General features: G+C 41.0%; 1 protein-coding gene across 1 annotated transcript in view; it reads left to right on the forward strand.

Annotated features, from left to right (window-relative positions):
* Nucleotides 1–251: 251 nt before the first annotated feature.
* The window catches only part of NCMAP (non-compact myelin associated protein), a 91,401-nt gene continuing 68,540 nt past the window's right edge, over nucleotides 252–23,112 (forward strand). The window contains exon 1 of the mRNA XM_073572485.1: nucleotides 252–540. The gene's annotated coding sequence lies outside the window, so the exon portion shown is untranslated. The remainder of the gene's footprint in view (nucleotides 541–23,112) is intronic.

Here is a 23,112-nt window from a genome sequence, read left to right on the forward strand (position 1 = left end):
AAGGAGCAATTTACAGTATGGACTCACCTATTCTAGTTCACCAGGGCTAGTTGTGCTGTAAAATATCAACTGTGTTTTACTGAGCGAAGCACGTAAACAGCCTAAATTTCTGTAAAATTCATCACAGTTTAGCAATGATACTGTAAGAAGCGTGGGGTGGGTCTGTGGTTCATGGCAATTACCCAGGGGGAGGTGGGAGTAGAATCAGTCGTCTGTCTGCAGCTACTGATTTACAGAATACACAGTGGACAGGAGTGAAGGAGGAGGAGAGAGATTAATAAAGAACAAAAAAAAAAGTCACTGTACACCTGAACAAGGAGTGGTTGAGCCAGAAAAACAGGATCACGTTATAGTTTCAATATGGCGTTCAACTAACTCTGGAGGATAGGAACTACATCTGATTTTACGCAGAAATTCAGTTACTAAACCCCAGGGATCATCATGGTGAATGGAAGAAGAGGTGTTGAGTGTAAGAAAAGTAGAGATTTTACCTGTTTCAAGGCGTGAGGAAATCTATCCACTTTCTAGCTGTAAGCACAGGTAAGCGAGAAGCTTCTCTGCTTTTTTTTCCTGACATTTTATAGCCATTTTTAGATTTGTATGGATTTAACAGGAATCTATGTTTAATTCGAAAAATAAGTTTCTTATTTTAAATTTTACCGTATACATATTTCTCTTCTACTTAACTTCTACACTGTACAGGAAAACTTCCTTGTTACAGAGCCATACAGTTCCGGATAGTAATCTGTCACCTGAAAGTTTTTATAGTTACTGTGTCTACCGTATGGGTGAACTCATTACGCGGGATATGCCGATAAGGTTTCTACAAAATCTTATCAGAACAGTATGATCTTAGTTCTCGAAACTGTCCTCTAGATGTACTGATCCATTTTAGCATCTGTGGTGTTGAAATGGTAGGATATGACTAACCCAAGTCTTCTTGCTTCTCATCAAATTTATTTTTTCATCTATAAATTAGTTATTATTAGTCATATTAATACCACACGTGAAGCCTTCTGAAGAGTCTGATGATCGATAATCAGTTATGAGACTGGCTGCAGATTTTTGTCGCGTGATCAAATATTTCTTGCGTTAATCAATGCAATTGTAAGAATTTATTATTTCTGTTACTCAGTTTATTTAGTACTAAAAAATATCCCAATGTTGAAAAATATTATAATAAAAATAAAAATATTATAACGTGTGTATACTTCTACAAATATTATAATTCATATAATTACAATAATAATAATTGTAATTCATGTTTGCAAAAATAAAATTTTTACTTTATAGCATGCGTGGCCCAGGTTCCGGCAGAGAGCTACATCATTATCATTTCCCCAAAAAATGATGGCTAAAATGTTCATTAATTCATAGAGTTGCGTAAAAAATGATTTTCTTGTAGTTTTGTAAATTATTATTCTGAAATGTACCTAAAATTGCTTTTGTAAGAGGTGCTTACTAAATCTCTAACTATGGGCTAGAAATTATGCCCTAGAAATGATGACGCTCCATGCCTTATTGCTCGTATGGAATTCCTAAAAATCCCACGATTTACTATAGTGGAGAGCACGGTGCATAGCCAGAGCGGGTGAATGTAGCCTTAAGCTATAATATTGAAGTACTATAAGAAGCACAATATGCTATACAGAATGATTAATTAAAATCATGGTTAGTAATCTGTGTATAACACTGCATGCAATGTAAAACGGCAATGCTTTTCCATCCAAGAATAATATTGGGTTCATGGTTTCTATAAAGCTTTATCTGTAATTGAATAAAATGTCATTTCAGCTATCATATACTTCCCTTCATATACCACAGCATAACTGCATAAAATTGTACCAGCTATGGTAAAAAGTATATAATAAAATGCCTTTACAAAAACAGATTGACCTAAGACAGGACAGACCAACCTTAATGGATTTGTACATTTCCTTTACTTTAATACATACTTATTATCTAACATCTTACTGATAACGCTAACCCAAAGTAAATATTGGAAACTCCTTTCCTTCAGTCATAAAACTTGCAACTGTAGTCATTATGAGTGCTGAAGAGAAAAATCCATGTTCATAAAGAAGTCGTGGGGTAGTGATGGTTGTCTTCTGTAAAGGTGACCATATACATTAGATCGAAGCAGGTTGATGGTTGAAGACTTGTTGAAAGAATGCAGTCATACAGATATTAGTCTATATTGCTCAATACAGTCATTTAGTCTGACCATACATATTGAAGGGACGAAAGAGCTTCTGTTTGGCTGTTGGCTGAAAGTTTCAAACAAGGTCAACTTAGTTCCGAATAGTGACGATTTGATGTCGGCCAGATATATTGGCAGCTTATTATAAAATTTCACCTGGTAAATGTTGGGTTGAATCATATCGAAGTTTGTTTTCAATGGTGAGAGCTACAAAAACAGCAGCATATCTCCCCAAATAATCAGTTGGATAGTACCCCTATAAACAGATTATTGCCGAACCTGTAAATATAGGTGCATTTTGCCTACATTAATCCAATGTATATGGGGGCTGAAGTAGTTGGGAGGCTTTCATTCACATCAGATGGTTAGCTAGTTCCACTGAAATTGATGAGTTTGGCCAATTTGAACCATTGTATGGGGAAGCGTTTAAACTGCTCTGACTGAAACTGTCACCAGTCAAAAATGGATTCACTGTCCAAGTCACCATTTGCATATTTTTATCTTAAGTAATAACAATGGAAAAGCCCTTTAACTCTACCCTTTAGTAGAGTGGATGACAGAAAAGCCTCCTTAAACAGAAGGTACAGCATTTACCTCAATCACAAGCCTAGTGAAAAAGAAGGTTAATCCTCATTTAAGGATAATTGGTGAAAACATGTCAATTAGAGAACGATTAGCTGCCATTGTTGAAATGACCCATGGAAAGACTTTGCCTTGTGTTACGGGGAGAATAAAATACCACAATTAAGAGATGTACAAATTTAGACATTTAGAGCATACCCATTTAGGTCTTCTGTTCCACTTCTAAGAATCATATCCATGATTAAAGGTCTCAGTGTTCTTCATAGATGATCCCCCGGGATAGATCATCTTTTATGAATATATTTTTTATTTGAGCAAAATTGGTTTCCAGGAAAAATCTAGAACACTTACAATTTAATGGAGTCAGTCAATATTCCCTTGGAGATAACTCCGTCTCTCAAAGGATTTTTTTATGGGGGGAAGTGGTTTTCAAGTAGTTTGCATATCAAACTGTTCACTTTTATATTCTATGCTATACGAGCTGATTTCCCACATATGGCTTCCCCCTCAGTTGGTCCCACGTAATGAAAAACATGTTGCCCAGTAAAGATATGCAGAAGAATTGAGAGGCTTTATGGGTTAAGACGAAATCTTATGGGTACAATCAAAATCATTGCCAGCTGACGGCTTTCTAGTCTATAAATGGCATTCTTAAGAGCGGTTAAAGTAACTTAACCCTCATGCTGAGTTTAAAAACTGAGCAGTACTGAGCTTTAAAGTAAATAAGTCAGAAAATGATAGTCTGTATATGGGCTTCATAAATGCAGATGTGAGTATGGCTGTATATACTATGAGCAAGATTTCTCTTGGATATAAAACAAAATGGACTTTGATCCCAAGTACTGCTATTGAGTAACACTGTAGATAATGTAACATGGCTATTTACCCTACATATCGAACTGTTAGCCATCTCTAGAGGATTGCTCTGTAGTTTCAGAAAATTATGAGAATGGCTTTCAAGGTATTGTCTCATGAAGGTAACCTCTTGGAATATGGACATCATAAAGGGGGGCTGTGGTTAAACAGATTGTTCTATTGCAGATAGATCAAATTCGCTTCTTTAATGGGAAGCTGACAGCTTATACATGCTGCTCATTCCACGGGCATTTCGTGAAATTGACATTGAAATTGAAATCCCGAGATCTCGACACGAGATTTCACTGCAGAGAACTCAATAGGCGCATGCGTCACCTCAGACTGCCATTTTACCAGAGGCCACTGCCTTGCAGTAATGGAACTGGAGGAGCTCTGGGCTTTCACAAAATGTTGGCAGAGCCCACGCACCACCGAACCTGCTGCATCAGCCTAGAATGGGAGTCAGATCATTGGCCTGCAACGTCAGACCACCGAACACCCCCTCTTCCCAGCTCAGGGCCAGCAGGATCGCCAATCTCCAGCTGTCGCCACACTCCTGGTAAGTGCATCTGAAATATAAGATGCACCCCCATTTTCCCCAAAAAAATATTGGGAAAAAAGTGAGTCTTATTGTTCGAAAAATGTGGTAATATCTTAGGTACATCTTATCACTTGGCTGCGCCTGACTATAAATATTGCACCAGTCAAAGACTCGATTACATTTCTGTGGTAAGTTACACCACTAATGTGTAACTTACCACTAAAAACTTCATCAATTTTAATCAAAGTTTTTCTTAGTATCATTTTACACCATGATTATGATAAAATGTAATAAGACCAGGGTAGGAAAACTGCCAAAACTAGAACTCCAGGCCCTTTCACTATCCCAATGGTTAGTAAGATATCTCCCTATTTTCTCACCAGGTAATAACTTCTCAATCATAGAGATACTTTGCAACTTATTGGGCAATCTTTGTATGAGGTGTCACTCTTTTCTCTTGCACAATGATGACTCAGGGAACCATCCCTCACTTCATTTACCTCAATAAGGGTTACTTGGAACCATTTTATAATTCGTGAATAGCCTTAGTTACTTAGAAAGTCACTTGGGGAATGAGTCATTGTGAAATTAATATATTTTGACTCTTGGCCGATACTAAGAAAACAGAGGCATATTTCAACGTAGAAAGTCTTTTAACCCCTTACTGCCATGTGACGTACTATCCCGTCCATGTGCCCTGGGACTTAATTCCCAGGGACGGGATAGTACGTCACAGAGATCAGCGGCGCCCACGTGGTGAGCGCTGCTGATTGCGGCCGGGTGTCAGCTGATTATCACAGCTGACACCTCGCACAATGTGTCAGGGGCAGTCACGGACTGCCCCCGACATGTTAACCCCTTGCACACCGCGATCAAACACGATCGTGGTGTACCAGGGGTTAAAGGGAAGCATCGGCAGGGAGGGGGCTCCCTCCGAGCTTCCCTGAGCCCCCCACAGCAGCGCAATGTGCAGCGCTGCTGCGGGGGGCTCCATCCCTGCAGGTCCCCAAATCCAAGATGGCGACGAGGACCTTCGGGGGCCTGCAGGGAGCTGGCTTCCTCATGCCTGCAAAGCGCAGGCAAGGAGGAAGCCTGTGTAGTGCCTGAGACAGATCGCTGATCTGTCACAGTGATCACCTGGGACAATGTAATAAAGTTAAAAAAAAAGTGTAAAAATAATTTACAAAAAATTGCTAAATAAATTAAAAAAAAAAAAATATTCCCTAATAAATTCATTTTTTGTAAATAATGAAAAAAAAAACAAAAGTACACATATTTGGTATCGCCACGTCCGTAACGACCCGCCCTTTAAAACTGTCCCATTAGTTAACCCCTTTAGCAAACCCCTTAAAAAATAAAATTAAAAAACGAAGCAAAAAATAATGATTTATTATCATACCACCGAACAAAAAGTGCAATAACGCGCGATCAAAAAGATGCATATAAATATCCATGGTACCGCTGGAAACGTCATCTTGTCCCGCAAAAAACGAGCTGCCACACGGCATCATCAGCAAAAAAATAAAAAAGTTATAGCTCGCAGAATAAAGTGATGTAAAAATAATTATTTTTTATATAAAATTGTTTTCATTGCATAAAAGCGCCAAAACATAAAAAAGACATAAATGAGGTATCGCTGTAACCATACTGACCCAAAGAATTAAACCGCATCATCAATTTTACCGCAGGCGGAACAGTGTAAACGCACCCCCCAAAAGAAATTCATGAAACGCTGGTTTTTGTTCATTCTGCGTCCCAAAAATCGGAATAAAAGTGATCAAAAAATGTCACGTGCCTGAAAATGACACCAATAAAAACGTCAGCTCGTCCTGCAAAAAATAAGACCTCACATGACTCGGTGGGTCAAAATATGGAAAAATTATAGCTCTCAAAATGTGGTGATGCAAAAACTATTTTTACAATAAAAGGCGTCTTTTAGCATATGACAGCTGCCAAAAATAAAAACCACCATAAATAGTAACTCAAACCCCCCTTTATCACCCCCTTAGTTAGGGAAAAATAATAAAAGTAAAAGAAAATGTATTTATTTCCATCTTCCCAAAAGGGCTAGGGCTAGGGTTAGGGCTAGGGTTAGGGTTAGGGCTAGGATTAGGGTTAGGGCTAGGATTAGGGCTAGAGTTGGGGCTGAGATTAGGGTTAGGGGTGTGTTGGGGTTAGGGTTGGAGTTATAATTGGCGGGTTTCCACTGTTTGGGCACATCAGGTGCTCTCCAAATGCAACATGGAGTCTGATCTCAATTACAGCCAATTCTGCGCTGAAAAAGTCAAATGGTGCTCCTTCCCTTCCAAGCTCTGCCATGCGCCCAAACAGTGTTTTACCCCCACATAGAGGGTATCAGCCTACTCAGGACAAATTGCAAAACAACTTTTGGGGTCCAATTTCTACTGTTACCCTTAGGAAAAAAAAAAATTGGGGGCAAAAATATCATTTTTGTGGAAAAAAATGATTTTTTTATTTTCACGCCCGGGCGTTATAAACTTCTGTGAAGCACTTGGGGATTCAAAGTGCTCTCCACACATCTAGATAAGTTCCGTGGGGGGGTCTAGTTTCCAAAATGGGGTCACTTGTTGGGAGTTTCAATAGTTTAGGTACATCAGGGGCTCTCCAAATGCACATGACACCCGCAGACCATTCCAACAAAGTCTGCATTCCAAAACGTCACTACTTCCCTTCGGAGCCCTGACGTGTGCCCATACAGTAGTTTTCTCCCACATATGGGGTATCGGTGTACTCAGGACAAATTGGACAACAACTTTTGGGTTCCATTTTCTCCTGGTACTCTTGGGAAAATAAAAAATTGGGGACTAAATGATCATGTTTGTTGAAAAAATACGATTTTTTTTATTTTCACGCCCGGTCGTTATAAACTTCTGTGAAGCACTGGGGGGTTCAAAGTGCTCACCACACATCTAGATAAGTTCCTTAGGGGGTCTAGTTTCCAAAATGGGGTCACTTGTGGGGGGTTTCCACTGTTTAGGTACATCAGGGGCTCTCCAAAAGCAACATGACACCCGCAGACCATTCCATCAAAGTCTGCATTCCAAAATGTCACCACTTCCCTTCCGAGCCCTGACGTGTGCCCACACAGTAGTTTTCTCCCACATATGGGGTATCAGTGTACTCAGGACAAATTGGACAACAACTTTTGGTGTCTAATTTCTCATGGTACCCTTGGGAAAATAAAAAAATTGGTGACTAAAAGATCATGTTTGCGGAAAAGTACAATTTTTTTATTTTCACACCCGGGCGTTATAAACTTCTGTGAAGCACGGGGGGGTTTCAAAGTGCTCACCACACATCTAGATAAGTTCCTTGGGGCGTCTAGTTTCCAAAATGGTGTCATTTGTGGGGGATTTCCACTGTTTTGGTACATCAGGGGCTTTCCAAACGCGACATGGTGTCCGATCTCAATTCCAGCCAAAAACGTCAAATGGCGCTGCTTCCCTTCCGAGCTCTGCCATGCGCCCAAATAGTGGTTTATCCCCATATGTGAGGTATCAGCGTACTCAGGACAATTTGCCCAATAACTTTTATGGTCGTGTTACCCTTGGAAAAATAAGAATTGAGGGTGAAAAGGTCATTTTTTGGAAAAAATATGATTTTTTTAATTGTACCGCTGTACGTTATGAACTTCTGTGAAGCCTTTGTGGGTTCAAAGTTCTCACCACATATCTAGATAAGTTTCTTGGAGTGGTCTGGTTTCCAAAATGGGGTCACTTGTGGGGGGTTTCCACTGTTTAGGTACATCAGGGGCTCTCCAAACGTGATATGGCATCCGATCTGAATTCCAGCCAATTTTGCATTGAAAAAGTCAAACAACGCTCCTTCCCTTCTGAGCTCTGCCATGTGCCGAAACAGTGGTTCCCCCCACATATCAGGTATCAGCGTACTCAGGACAAACTGCACAATAACTTTTGCAGTCCAATTTCTCCTGTTACCCTTGGTAAAATAAAAAAAATTGAACCTGAAGTATTTTTTTTGTGAAAAAAAGTTAAATGTTCATTTTTTTTTTTAAATATTCAAAAAATTCCTGTGACGCACCTGAAGGATTAATAAACTTCTTGAATGTGGTTTTAAGCACCTTAAGGGGTGCAGTTTTTAGAATGGTGTCACTTTTGGATATTTTCTATCATATAGACCCCTCAAAGTGGCTTCAAATGTGATGTAGTCTGTAAAAATAAAATGGTGTTGTAAAAATGAGAAATCGCTGGTCAACCCTTATAACTTCCTAACAAAAAAAAAATTTTGGTTCCAAAATTGTGCTGATGTAAAGTAAACATGTGGGAAATGTTATTTATTAAGTTTTTTTGTGTGCCGTATCTCTGTGATTTAAGGGCATAAAAATTCAAAGTTGGAAAATTTTAAAAATTTTTGCCAAATTTCTGATTTTTTTAACAAATAAACGCAAGTTATTTGAATGAAATTTTACCACTATCATGAAGTACAATATGTCACGAGAAAACAATGTCAGAATCACCAGGATCCATGAAAGCGTTTCAGAGTTATTACCTCATAAAGGGACAGTGGTCAGAATTGTATAAATTGGCCCGGTCATGAACGTGCAAACCACCCTTGGGGGTTAAGGGGTTAAAACATGAGACTGTCCATTACAATTAGCCTTGAGGGTAACTATATAAAAAAAATTACATATCGCTTCTGCCCCTCAATTTTTGGCCAGTGATGTGGGGTGGATTTGATCTGTCACTGCTGGCTTGCTCCAAATTGATGTGAATAGTTCCAAGGAATCTGAAAGGCACCGGGCTATATGTTTAGATTGTAGCAGAAATAGAGACAATTGCATACAGTACTTAATGTTTTACAGTATATTCTTCCGGAGACGTAGGTGTCTCACGTCTAAATCCAGAAATACAGGTTACTGGACACCAGCAGGTAATGCTCTATGTCTTTCTAAATGACTCAGGTTTTTGAGATGAAACAAATGATGTAGTTAGAAGATTAACTGGTACGTTGCAGATTGTCCAACCAAGGTTTTCCTCACAGTCACAGAAATGTTAAACATAATTTACAGTTGAGTTCTATAGGCTGGAAACAAGGTGAAAAGTTAATATACAAGTGGAATATCTCAACATATCTGCCAGGAGCTATTCCCACTATGTACTGGAAATTCTATCTGGTGTTTATGAATCATTAACCTATTCGGATTTTGTGCCGAGTCCAAACAGCAAATGGGAAGTGTATAGCTATAATGCAGGTCATGTTCCACAGAGGCTTCGTAAGTATACGGTACCTGTTTACTGTATCCATAATGTGTACTTGGCAAATCAAACACAAGTTTTCTCATATCTTGAAAATGGAAACTTCTAAGGCTTTATTTTTCTAGTGAATTTTGCTTGAAAGCATCATTCCCTTTAACACAAACAATAAAGACCCCCATGCTAGAATGGTGTATGGGCACTAGCACTAAGGCCCCGATTCACCAATCGCAAATTTTTAAAGTCACTTTTCTTTTTTGTCTTGTGTTATTTGTTGCAATTTTTTACACCAAACCCATCAAATTTTGCACAAAGTTAATACTGGTGTTTATTTTTTTCTTTAACCAGTTTTGTGACATTGTAGCTCAAAAAGACACACGTTTAGCTATATGGCACAAGGTTTGCACAAAAATAACTAGCGCACATGAAATGACTCCGGGGAAACTGGAGCACATTTACTCCAAATTTTATGACTTTTTAAAAAGCAAGAAATCAGCCAAAAACATTTTGAAACCGAGAATCGGATTGCACTCAGCCATTCATGTCTGTGTCTGTGAAAAAAATCGGACCTCATTCGGATGATATCCGTGTGTGGTCTGATGTTGGATCCCACTCTGATCACATTCTGATCAATCTCTTATCAGAGTGTGGTTAGCATAATTGGACCGATTTTCTCGAATGGAGAGAAAATGGTAGTATGACCCTAGCCTTAAAGCCAGGCAAAAAGGTACTAAAAAGACCCTGAGGGCCTGATTTATTAAAGAGCTTGTACCACGAACAAAAGTACATTTTAATCAACAGATCTTGTAATAAAAATAAGTTCCACATGTCATGGGGCAGTAAGGGGAAAACAGGTGACGTGGAAGAAGGGCCTCTGAACTGCCCCTAAGGCTAAGGGGGTGACCTGACTCTCCTTAACTTGGGGGTACACTTAATGGTAGTGAGGCCCAAGTCCCCGACCTGTCCCTATCTCCTGTTTAGCCCTGAGCTAAACCCCCAACCCCCTCCCCAGGAGGTGAGACAGGGAAAAAGTGTACTGCACCAAAAACCCAAAGGAAAGATTCAACAGACAGGGTGAAACAAAACAACACTTAGCTTGCTCTGCTGCAATGCTCCTGGACAGCAGAGTTAGCCACTTGAAAACAGCAAACTACTGAAGCACCACAGAACTCTGCCAGCTCCTGAACTCCAGCTTGGTTGGTCTCCCAAGAGCAAGTGTATCACTAACAGTGATCTGCAGCACCAGGTGGCCTTATAAAGGGAGGTGGGAATGGCACCCACCTGCATAGATAATTAATCCCAATGCAGTAACACCAGGAGGGAAAAACCCACCAGCAGACTAACTAAAGTTGTACTAACACCAGCGGCCTCCGGGTGAAAAACTGACATTAACCCCCGATGGCCAGAAAGGAAAAAAGTTTAAATGTGAGGAAATCCAGATCTGACACAGATCCAAGAAATGGATCATGACACCACAATTGGATGTGTTAAAAAAATAATGTCCTATGCTGAGATTATCTTCAAAATGTGCCACTTCTGTGTAATGGGTAATGGCTGTGTCTGACCTTACAGGAACATGGTCTGATCATACCACATCTCCTTGGCAGGGGAGGAAGCAATAGAGAATATACAAACAGGACAGCACAGGATCACAGCTGCATCTTTTTTGTGAGCAAAACATTGCACTGCCTATTTTTTACAATAGCTTACTTCAAAGAAGGAATTGGCTGTGATCCTGTGCTGTCCTGTCTGTATACTCTATTGCTTCCTCCCCTGCCCAGGAGATATGCTATGATCAGACCATATTCCTGCACGGTCAGACACAGCTATTACACAGTACACAACAGGGGCACATTTATAGATTATATCGGAACAGGAACTTTTTTTAAACACATCCAATTGTGGAGTTTATTTTTATCCCAAGATTTTGATACTTTTGTTCATGGCAGAATGCCTTAAAGACTGTTGCTTTGCCCATTAATCTTAATGAATGGGACAGCTTGATAGAGATGTGCCTAATTCTGTAAAAGGTGCACGCCACCTAATGAATTAGGCACATCTCACAACTGCCATGTGCCAATGCCAGAAATGTTACGCCAGGCTAGAACTGGAGTACATTTCTGGCAAAATTTACACCATTAAAGCGGCATAAATTTTAATGAATTAGATGACTGGGCTTAGCTCTGCCCCATGCATGCTCTGCCCATTTGGAAAATCTGTTAGAGATTGAGGAAAAGATGCCACAATTTGAAATATTTTTGCTCAACTTTTAATTGACCAAAAATTTTGCTATATTTGAAAGTGTTTTATTCCAGAAAACTGGTGAAAATACCTACGCAAATTGGGGCCTAAAAGCCCCAATACACATTAGAATAACGTTTGTTGAAATGGCCAATATCGAAGGGTTCAGCTAACACACTGTGTATGGAAGCCCCAGACAATTTATTGCCTGGGGATATATTGATCTGGCATGTCTGATTCATGCTGCCAATCTATTTGTTCTCCCTGAGATAAGCCTCTGTCAGACACGTCTGGTGGCAGCTCTTTGGGCCCCGTCACACATAGCGATCTCACTAGTGAGATCGCTGCTGAGTCACAATTTTTGTGACACAACAGCGATCTCACCAGCGAGATCGCTGTGTATGACAGCGATCAGCGACCGGCCCCCTGCCGGTATCGCTGATCGCTGCAGAAAAGGCCAGGACTTTTTTTTGGTCGCTGGTCTGCCGCTGGCCAGCACGCATCTCTGTGTGTAACAGGCGGGAGACCAGCGATCAGCTGGTAACTAACGTACACATCATTAATGATGCGTCCCTTAGATACCCGATGTGTACGTTAGTAACCAGCACGCTGATGCAGGGAGCTCATAACTAATGTACACATCGGGTATCTAGGGACGCACGTCCCTTGGATACCTGATGTGTACGTTAGTTATCAGCTTCATGCATCAGCGCGCTGGTTAACTAACGAACACAGCGACGCCGCGCACTCGGCGTCGCTGTGCTGATCGCTGGTGAAGCTGTCTGTTTGACAGCTCACCAGCGATCACATAGCGATTCACCAGCGATCCTGACACATCCCTATGCCCATGGACGGGATAGTACGTCTACCGCGATCAGCGGCGCCCACGTGGTGAGCGCCGCTGATCGCGGCCGGGTGTCAGCTGATTATCACAGCTGACACCCGGCACAATGTGTCAGGGGCGGTCACGGACCGCCCCCGACACGTTAACCCCTTGCACACCGCGATCAAACACGATCGCGGTGTACCGGGAGTTAAAGGGAAGCATCGGCAGGGAGGGGGCTCCCTCCGTGCTTCCCTGAGCCCCCCACGGCAGCGCAATGTGCAGCGCTGCTGCGGGGGGCTCCTTTCCTCCAGGCCCCCGAATCCAAGATGGCGACGGGGGCCTTCGGGGGCCTGCAGGAAGCTGGCTTCCTCAGTGCCTGCAAAGCGCAGGCAAGAGGAAGTCTTCTTCAATGCCTGTGACAGATTGCTGATCTGTCACAGTGATCTGTGATGTGACAGATCAGCGATCTGTCACAGGACAGTGATGTCCCACCTGGGACTATGTAATAAAGTAAAAAAAAAATTAAAAAAAAGTGTAAAAATAATTTTAAAAAAATCGCCAAATAAATTAGTAAAAAAAAAATAAATATTCCTCAATAAATTCATTTTTTAAAAATAAAAAAAAACCAAAACAATAAAAGTACACATATTAGGTATCGCCGCGTCTGTAACGACCCGCCCTATAAAACTGTCCCATTAGTTAAACCCTTTAGCGAACCCCTTAAAAAATAAAAATAAAAAACGAAGCAAAAAATAATGATTTATTATCATACCGCCAAACAAAAAGTGTAATAACGCGTGATCAAAAAGACGCATATAAATATCCATGGTACCGCTGAAAACGTCATCTTGTCCCGCAAAAAACGAGCTGCCATACAGCATCATCAGCGAAAAAATAAAAAAGTTATAGCTCGCAGAATAAAGCGATGCAAAAATAATTATTTTTTATATAAAATAGTTTTCATTGCGTAAAACCGACAAAACATAAAAAACGACCTAAATGAGGTATCACTGTAACCGTAATGACCCGAAGAATAAAACCGCTTTATCAATTTTACCGCACGCGGAACGGTGTAAACGCACTCCCCCAAAAGAAATTCATGAAACGCTGGTTTTTGTTCATTCTGCGTCACAAAAATCAGAATAAAAAGCGATCAAAAAATGTCACGTGTCCGAAAATGGTACCAATAAAAATGTCAACTCGTCCCGCAAAAAATAAGACCTCACATGACTCAGTGGGTCAAAATACGGAAAAATTATAGCTCTCAATATGTGGTGATGCAAAACTATTTTTACAATAAAAAGCGTCTTTCAGCGTGCGACAGCTGCCAAAAATAAAAACCGCCATAAATAGTAAATCAAACCCCCCGTTATCACCCCCTTAGTTAGGGAAAAATAATAAAATTAAAAAAATGTATTTATTTCCATTTTTCCATTAGGGTTAGGGTTAGGGTAGGGTTAGGGCTAGGGTTAGAGTTAGGGCTAGGGTTAGGGTTAGGGCTAGGGTTAGGGTTAGGGTTAGGGCCAGGGTTAGGGTTAGGGCTAGGGTTAGGGCTAGGATTAGGGCTAGGGTTAGGGCTGAGATTAGGGTTAGGGGTGTGTTGGGGTTCGGGTTGGAGTTAGAATTGGGGGTTTCCACTGTTTGGGCACATCAGGGGCTCTCCAAATGCAACATTGCGTCTGATCTCAATTCCAGCCAATTCTGAGTTGAAAAAGTCATATGGTGCTCCTTCCCTTCCATGCTCTGCCATGCGCCCAAACAGTGTTTTACCCCCACATGTAGGGTATCAGCCTACTCAGGACAAATTGAAAAACAATTTTTGGGGTCCAATTTCTCCTGTTACCCTTAGGAAAATAAAAAATTGGGGGCAAAAATATCATTTTTGTGGAAAAAAATGATTTTTTTATTTTCACGTCCGAGCGTTATAAACTTCTGTGAAGCACTTGGGGGTTCAAAGTGCTCACCACACATCTAGATAAGTTCCGTGGGGGGTCTAGTGTCCAAAATTGGGTCATTTGTGGGGAGTTTCAATAGTTTAGGTACATCAGGGGCTCTCCAAACGCACATGACACCCGCAGACCATTCCATCAAAGTCTGCATTCCAAAATGGCACTGCTTCCCTTCCGAGCCCCGACGTGTGTCCATACAGTAGTTTTCTCCCACATATGGGGTGTCAGCGTACTCATGACAAATTGGACAACAACTTTTGGGGTCCAATTTCTCCTGTTACCCTTGGGAAAATGAAAAAATTGGGGACTAATTGATCATGTTTGTGGAAAAAAGACGATTTTTTTATTTTCATGCCCGGGCATTATAAACTTCTGTGAAGCCCTTGGGGGTTCAAAGTGCTCACCACACATCTAGATAAGTTTCTTAGGGGTTCTTGTTTCCAAAATAGGGTCATTTGTGGGTGTTTCCACTGTTTAGGTACATTAGGGGCTCTCCAAAGGCAACATGACACCCGCAGACCATTCCATCAAAGTCTGCATTCCAAAACGTCACTACTTCCCTTCCGAGCCCTGACGTGTGTCCATACAGTAGTTTTCTCCCACATATGGGGTGTCAGCGTACTCAGGACAAATTGGACAACAACTTTTGGGGTTCAATTTCTCCTGTTACCCTTGAGAAAATAAAAAAATTGGGGACTAATTGATCATGTTTGTGGAAAAAATACGATTTTTTTATTTTCATGCCCTGGCATTATAAACTTCTGTGATGCCCTTGGGGGTTCAAAGTGCTCACCTCACATCTAAATAAGTTCCTTAGGGGGTCTAGTTTACAAAATGGTGTCATTTGTGGGGGGTTTCCACTGTTTTGGTACATCAGGGGTTTTCCAATCGCGACATGGTGTCCGATCTCAATTCCAGCCAAAAAACGTCAAATCGCGCTGCTTCCCTTCCAAGCTCTGCCATGCGCCCAAATAGTGGTTTACCCCCATATGTGGGGTATCAGCGTACTCAGAACAAATTGCACAATAACTTTTAGGGTGCTGTTACCCTTGGAAAAATAAGAACTGAGGGTGAAAAGATCATTTTTGTGGAAAAAATATGATTTTTTAATTGTACGGCTTTATGTTATAAACTTCTGTGAAGCCCTTGGGGGTTCAAAGTTCTCACCACACATCTAGATAAATTCCTTAGGGGGTCTAGTTTCCAAAATGGTCTCATTTGTGGGGGGTTTCCACTGTTTTGGTACATCAGGGGTTTTCCAATCGCGACATGATGTCCGATCTCAATTCCAGCCAAAAATGTCAATGGCGCTGCTTCCCTTCCAAGCTCTGCCATGCGCCCAAATAGTGGTTTACCCCCACATGTGGGGTATCAGCATACTCAGGACAAATTGCACAATAACTTTTAGGGTCCTGTTACCCTTGGGAAAATGAAAATTGGGGTGAAAAGATCATTTTTGTGGAAAAAATATGATTTTTTAATTGTACCGCTGTACGTTATAAACTTCTGTAAAGCCCTTGTGGGTTCAAAGTTCTCACCACATATCTAGATAAGTTCCTTGGGGGGTCTAGTTTCCAAAATGGGGTCACTTGTAGGGGGTTTCCACTGTTTAGGTACATCAGGGACTCCCCAAACGTGACATGGCATCCGATCTGAATTCCAGCCAATTTTGCATTGAAAAAGTCAAACGGCGCTCCTTCCATTCTGAGCTCTGTCATGCGCCGAAACAGTCGTTTCCCCCCCCACAAATCAGGTATCAGCGTACTCAAGACAAATTGCACAATAACTTTTGCAGTCCAATTTCTCCTGTTACCCTTGGTAAAATAAAAAAAATTGAACCTGAAATATTTTTTTTGTGAAAAAAAGTTAGATGTTCATTTTTTTTTAAATATTCAAAAAAATTCCTGTGACGCACCTAAAGGGTTAATAAACTTCTTGAATGTGGTTTTGAGCACCTTAAGGGGTGCAGTTTTTAGAATGGTGTCACTTTTGGGTATTTTCTATCCTTTAGACCCCTTAAAGTGGCTTCAAATGTGATGTGGTCCTAAAAATAAAATGGTGTTGTAAAAATGAGAAATCGCTGGTCAACTTTTAACCCTTATAACCTCCTAACAAAAAAAATTTTGGTTCCAAAATTGTGCTGATGTAAAGTAAACATGTGGGAAATGTTAGTTATCAAGTTTTTTGTGTGTCGTATCTCTGTGATTTAAGGGCATAAAAATTCAAAGTTGGAAAATTGCAAAATTTTCAAAATTTTTGCCAAATTTCCGTTTTTTTCACAAATAAACGAAAGTTATTTGAATGAAATTTTACCACTACCATGAAGTACAATATGTCACGAGAAAACAATGTCAGAATCACCGGGATCCATGGAAGCGTTCCAGAGTTATGACCTCATAAAGGTACAGTGGTCAGAATTGTAAAAATTGGCCCGGTCATGAACGTGCGAACCACCCTTGGGGGTGAAGGGGTTAAACAGTTGATGTGCATGTTCTAATGATAAAGTGGCAGGTAAAAGTTTGAGCACTCCTGGTCAAAGTTACTGTTATTGCAAACAGTTAAGCAAGTTGAAAATGAAATAATCTGTTAAAGGCCTAATGTTAAAAATGACACAAGTCCTTTGTATTTTAGGTAAAAAAAATAAATATTTTCATTTTTTAAATTTAAAAAATTACAAAAAGAAAAATGGGGCTATGCAAACGTTTAGACACCCTTGAAGATTTGTGTGCTTAGATAACTTTGACTAAGGTTTCAGACCTTAATTATCCTGTTAGTATTATGGCTTATTCACTATCATCATTAGGACATGCCAGGGGATGCAAATTTCTCTGCTTTATAAAAACCCAGCATCCTCTAACCTTGTGCCGAAAACAGCAGCCATGGGTTCTTCTAAGTAGCTGCCAAGCACTCTGAATATGAAAATGGTGAAGGCCCAGAAATGAGGAGAGGTCTATAAGAAGATAGCAAAGCGTTTTCAAGTTGTCCTTTCAAAATGTAATTAAGAAATGGCAGTTGACAGGAACTGTGGAGGTCAAGATAAGGTTGGGAAGACCAAGCAAAATTTCAGTGAGAGCTACTCATTGGTTTGTATAGAGGGAAATCAGAATCCCCGCTTGACTGTAAAAGACAATCAGAAAGATTTAGTAGACTCTGGAGTTATGGTCATTGTTCAGAGACACCTGCACAAACATGGCCTTCAAAGAAGAGTCATCAGAAGAGAACCTCTCCTGAATCATCGCCATAAAATTCAGAGTCAGAAGTATGCAAAAGAACAACTAAAATGCCTGATGCATTTTGGATACAAGTTATTTGGACCCATCTAGTTAATATAGAACTCTTGGGCCACAATGATCAAAGGTATGTGTGGGGAAAAAAAAGCCACAGAATTCCAGGAAAAGAACATCTCACCAATCATTAAGCTTGGGGGTGGATCAATCATGCTTTTCAGTTGTGTTCCAGCCAATGGCACTGGGAACATTTCAACAAATTTAAACAATTTTTTAATGCAAACATAGCACCATTTACTGTATAAAAAAGCTGAAGTTGTAAAGAGGATGGCTTCTACAAATGGATAATGATCCTAAACACACGACAAAATCCACAATACACTATCTCAAAAGGTGCAAGCTGAAGGATTTAAAATGTCCTTCACAGTCCCCTGAACTTAACATCATTGAAAATCTGTGGCTAGACCTCAAAATAGCAGTAGATGCAAGACGACCCAGGAATCTCACAGAACTGGAAGAATTTTCCAACGAAGAATGGATGAAAATCCCTCAAACAACAAATGAAAGACTCTTGTCTGGCTACAAAAGGTGTTTACAACCTGTGATAGAAATCATGAAAAAAAAACCACAGACAAAATAGTTTATTATTAAAAGAACCCAAAATTGGTTCACACCACCAAGTGAGCAAGTCAAAAAACAAAAAAATTGTGTCCAAATAAACAGTTTAAAAGTAGGGGGTTATCGCTACGAGTCCCTGATGACTACTATCACTCATACCTTACTGGCCGCGGAAGTTGGCACCCTAGAAGGGGAACGTTGTGGCGCCCCCGCTCAACAATAGCTCTCCCTAGGCACCCTGATGAACCCTACAGCCACTAGGGAGCCCTCTACCCAATGACTAAAGGGACCCCTATTACTATACATAGGCAAACCTATGATAAAGAAGACCCTAGACCCCACACATATAAAAACATAAATAGGAACACACAGGCAGTGTAATGGCGTACATTGTGATAATAAATAGAATCCTTTCTCACAGACTGACTATATAAATTAATGGTTAAACACCTACAGATCAGCAGTCTAAGAGGAAATGGGTTATTACTGACCATCACAAATATCCAGAAATACATAGGCTGACTCCTCATAATTCCCATCCAACATCAATAAAGCAGGGAATTCCTATTGGATCAATCTCAAAAATGGTACCCTTAGACCCATGTCAGGATCAGTCTCAACATAGCAATACATTCAAGATTGGCTCATGGAATGCATGTATCACAAAAAAATGGTCAGATAAGGGTAAAGCGGATATTCATCATTTCACCAGCCAACTGCCAGTCATTGATTGCGCCTCAGCGCGTTTCGCCCCATTGGGCTCATCAGGAGGCCCGGTATATATGTATCATGTGTCCTGATGTGGTATACCAATAATAAAGCATTTTGTCTGTGGTTTTTTTTTCATGATTTCTACTTTTGAGACCCTATATATATATCTTTTCTTAGATTTTTTACAAACTGTGATACTTTCAAAAAGGGATGTTAAGGCCTGTTTCACACTTGCTTTTTTTTGCAGCGCGTTTTTCCCGCAAAAAAACGCATTGAAAAACGCATACAAAAGCATACAACTGCTGCGTTTTTTTCAAGCATTTTTATGAGCATGCATGAAAAAAACGCAGCGTTTTTAAGCGTTTGTATGCGTTTTTAGTGCGTTTTTACCGCGTTTGCGTTTTTTTCCAACATTAGGTGGCCACTCACACTAACCCAAACCATGACTTTACTAACCCTAACCCTGACCCTAACCCTAACCCTGACCCTAACCCTAACCCTGACCCTAACCCTTAACCAAACCATACTTAACCCTAACCCTGACCCTAACCCTAACCCTAACCCTTAACCAAACCATACTTAACCCTAACCCTGACCCTAACCCTGACCCTAACCCTAACCCTAACCCTAACCCTAATCCTGACCCTAACCCTAACCCTAACCCTGACCCTAACCCTAACCCTAACCCTTAACCAAACCATACTTAACCCTAACCCTGACCCTAACCCTTAACCAAACCATACTTAACCTTAACCCTAACCCTAACCCTGACCCTAACCCTAACCCTGACCCTAACCCTAACCCTGACCCTAACCCTAACCCTAACCCTGACCCTAACCCTAACCCTAACCCTAACCCTTAACCAAACCATACTTAACCCTAACCCTGACCCTAACCCTGACCCTAACCCTAACCCTAACCCTAACCCTGACCCTAACCCTAACCCTAACCCTAACCCTTAACCAAACCATACTTAACCCTAACCCTGACCCTAAACCTTAACCAAACCATACTTAACCTTAACCCTAACCCTAACCCTGACCCTAACCCTAACCCTAACCCTAACCCTGACCCTAACCCTAAACCCCCTTAACTAACCCTAACTTTACCCAAACCCCTAAATTCCATTGTCTAAACTAATGGTAAAAAAAAAAACGCATGTGCAAAAAAAGCATACATAAGCATGCCAATGCGCACATATGCTCACCATAGACTTATAATGGGTGTCTTGCTGTAAAAAAACGCATTGCGCGCGCATGCGTTTTTTTGAGGCAAATCGGACGCACAAAAAATGCAACAAGTTGCATTTTGTGCGCCCGAGCGCATACCGCAAAAAAACGCATGCGCGGTAAAACGCGTACAAACGCATGTGTATGCGCACATAAGCGCATCCCATGCAAAGTATAGGAAAAAAAAACGCATGCGCTATTTAGCGCTAAATTACCGCGAAAAAAAACGCAAATGTGAAACCAGCCTAAGAGGTACTAACCGTGCAGGGTGCCCAAACTTTTGCAATGGTCCATTTTCCTTTTTGGAATTTTTAAAATGAAAAAGATGAAAATATATTTATTTTTTTTGCCTTAAATACAAAAGAAATTTGTCATCTTTAACTTTTGACCTTTTAGAGATCATTTCAACTAGCTTAAGTGTTCACAATAACAGTTATTTTAACCAGGGGTGCCCAAACTTTGACATGCCACTGTATTTGGATTGAAGGTCTGGTCCACAGATATCAACAAATTCCCTGAGTGCTGACGTTTTGGTTCAGTGATTCTCAGCTTTCTTACATTTGGGAATCTCCTGAAAATGCTTTCTTTTCCCAGAGAACTTTTACCTCTTTTCCTGATAGAAGAATGCTGTTGGGTTAGTACAGGCAAAGCATCTTAATGGTTCTTGTTGAGCAATATTCTTGGCTTGTTAATTGTGTTGCCAACTTTGATGGGCAGTATGAATCAATTTACCGTCCTTTAACTTCTGTGTTTTTGGAAACCCATTACCAGTTCCAAAAAAAACTTCAAGGCTTCCGAGAACTGTCGGAAACATACAGGTGCTTCTCGCAAAATTAGGATATTATCAAAATGTTAATTTATTTCAGTTCTTCACTCAAAAAAGTGAAACTCATATGTTATATAGAGTCATTACAGAGTTATCTATTTCAAGTGTTTATTTCTGTTAATGTTGATGATTATGGCTTACAGCCAATGAAAAGCCAAAAGTCATTATCTCACTAAATTAGAATAATTAACAAAAAACATCTGCAAAGGCTTCCTAAACATTTAAAAAGGTAACTTAGTCTGTTTCAGTAGGCTCCACAATCATGGGGAAGACTGCTGACTTGACAGATATCCAGAAGGCAGTCATTGACACTCTCCACAAGCAGGGTAAGTCACAAAAGGTCATTGCTAAAGAAGCTGGCTGTTCACAGAGTGCTGTATCCAAGAATATTAATGGAAAGTTGAGTGGAAGGAAAAGTGTGGTAGAAAAAGGTGCACAAGCAACCAGGATAACCGCAGCCTTGAAATGATTGTTAAGAATTGGCCATTCAAACATTTTGGGGAGATTCACAAGGTGTGGACTGCTGATGGAGTCATTGCTTCAAGAGCCAACACATACAAAGTATCCAGGACATGGGCTACAAGTGTCGCATTCCTTGTGTCAAGCCACTCATGACCAAATGTCACGTTTGTGGAACCACTGTGCCATGGACCGCAGAGAGCCTGGAGGGGCATGATTAAGCAATCACCTGACAATTCTCTAGAGCCTCTGATGGTGAGGATAGACTTGGCTCTCGATGAACGCCACATACCACTCCAGGGCAGATCAACGGTCATGCAGCAGCTGGACCCAAAGAAGAGACCGGATGGAGCAGCAGGCGGAGCTTGTATCAGAGTGCAGCAGACAGAATTTGTGTCAAAGACAGAGTTTGCATCAGAGTGCAGCTAGCAGGGTTTGCTTCAGAGTGCAGCAAGCAGTGTTTGCTTCAGAGTGCAGCAAGCGGGATTTGCTTCAGAGTGCAGGAAGCGGGATTTGCTTCAAATTAAAGCAAGCACAATTTGCACTTAGAGTACAGCAGGCAGGATTTGTACTTAGAGTACAGCAGGCAGGATTTGTACCTAGATTACAGCAGGCTGGGTTTGCACTTGGAGTGCTACAGGCAGGATTTGTTCTTAGAGTGCAGCAGGTAGGATTTGCACTGGTATGCGACCTTACACAACATAGACTATAACAGGAAGGTTGCTTAGGCATCTCCCCAGTGAAGAGGAAGCAATATATACATAATGCCTCAAAACCATTGGCTGGGGACAAAATAGCAAGTGCACACACTGGCCCTTTAAGAGCGTGGGAGTGCGTGCCCTTAGAACATAGCCAGAGGCTCGGCTGGAAGTGTTGTTGGGAGTATGAGGGGAAGAGGGACCAACTGCAGCCCGGGTAAGTGGACTGACATGCCGGGAAGCCGGCGTGGTGCTAACACCAATAGACAGTGCCAGAAGCGTCTTACCTAGGCTAAGGAGAAAAAGAACTGGACTGTTGTCTGTGGTCCAAGGTGATGTTTCCAGATTAAAGTAAATTTTGCATTTCATTTGGAAATCAAGGTCCCAGAGTCTGGAGGAAGAGTGGAGAGGTACACAATCCAAGCTGCTTGAGGTCTAGTGTGAAGTTTCTACAATCAGTGATGACTTGGGGAGCCATGTCATCTGCTGGTGTAGGTCCACTGTGTTTTATCAAGACTAAAGTCAGCATAGCCATCTACCAGAAAACTTTAGAGCACTTCATGCTTCCCTCTGCCGACAAGCTTTTTGGAGATGGAAATTTCATTCTCCAGCAGGACTTGGCACCTGTCCACACTGCCAAAAGTACCAATACCTGGTTTAAAAACAACAGTATCACTGTGCTTGATTGGCGAGCAAACTCGTCTGACCTTAACCCCATAGAGAATTTATAGGGTATTGTAAAGAGGAAAATGAGAGACACCAGACCCAACAATGCAGAAGGCTGCTATCAAAGCAACCTGGGCTTCCATAACACCTCAGCAGTGCCACAGGCTGATCGACTCCATGCCACGTTGCATTGATGCAGTAATTGATGTAAAAGGAGCCCCCGACCAAGTATTGAGTGCATTTACTGAAC

Source organism: Dendrobates tinctorius, unplaced genomic scaffold (genome assembly GCF_039654945.1).
Source record: "Dendrobates tinctorius isolate UK_male_01 unplaced genomic scaffold, ASM3965494v1 ptg000007l, whole genome shotgun sequence".
Lineage (NCBI taxonomy): Eukaryota > Metazoa > Chordata > Amphibia > Anura > Dendrobatidae > Dendrobates > Dendrobates tinctorius.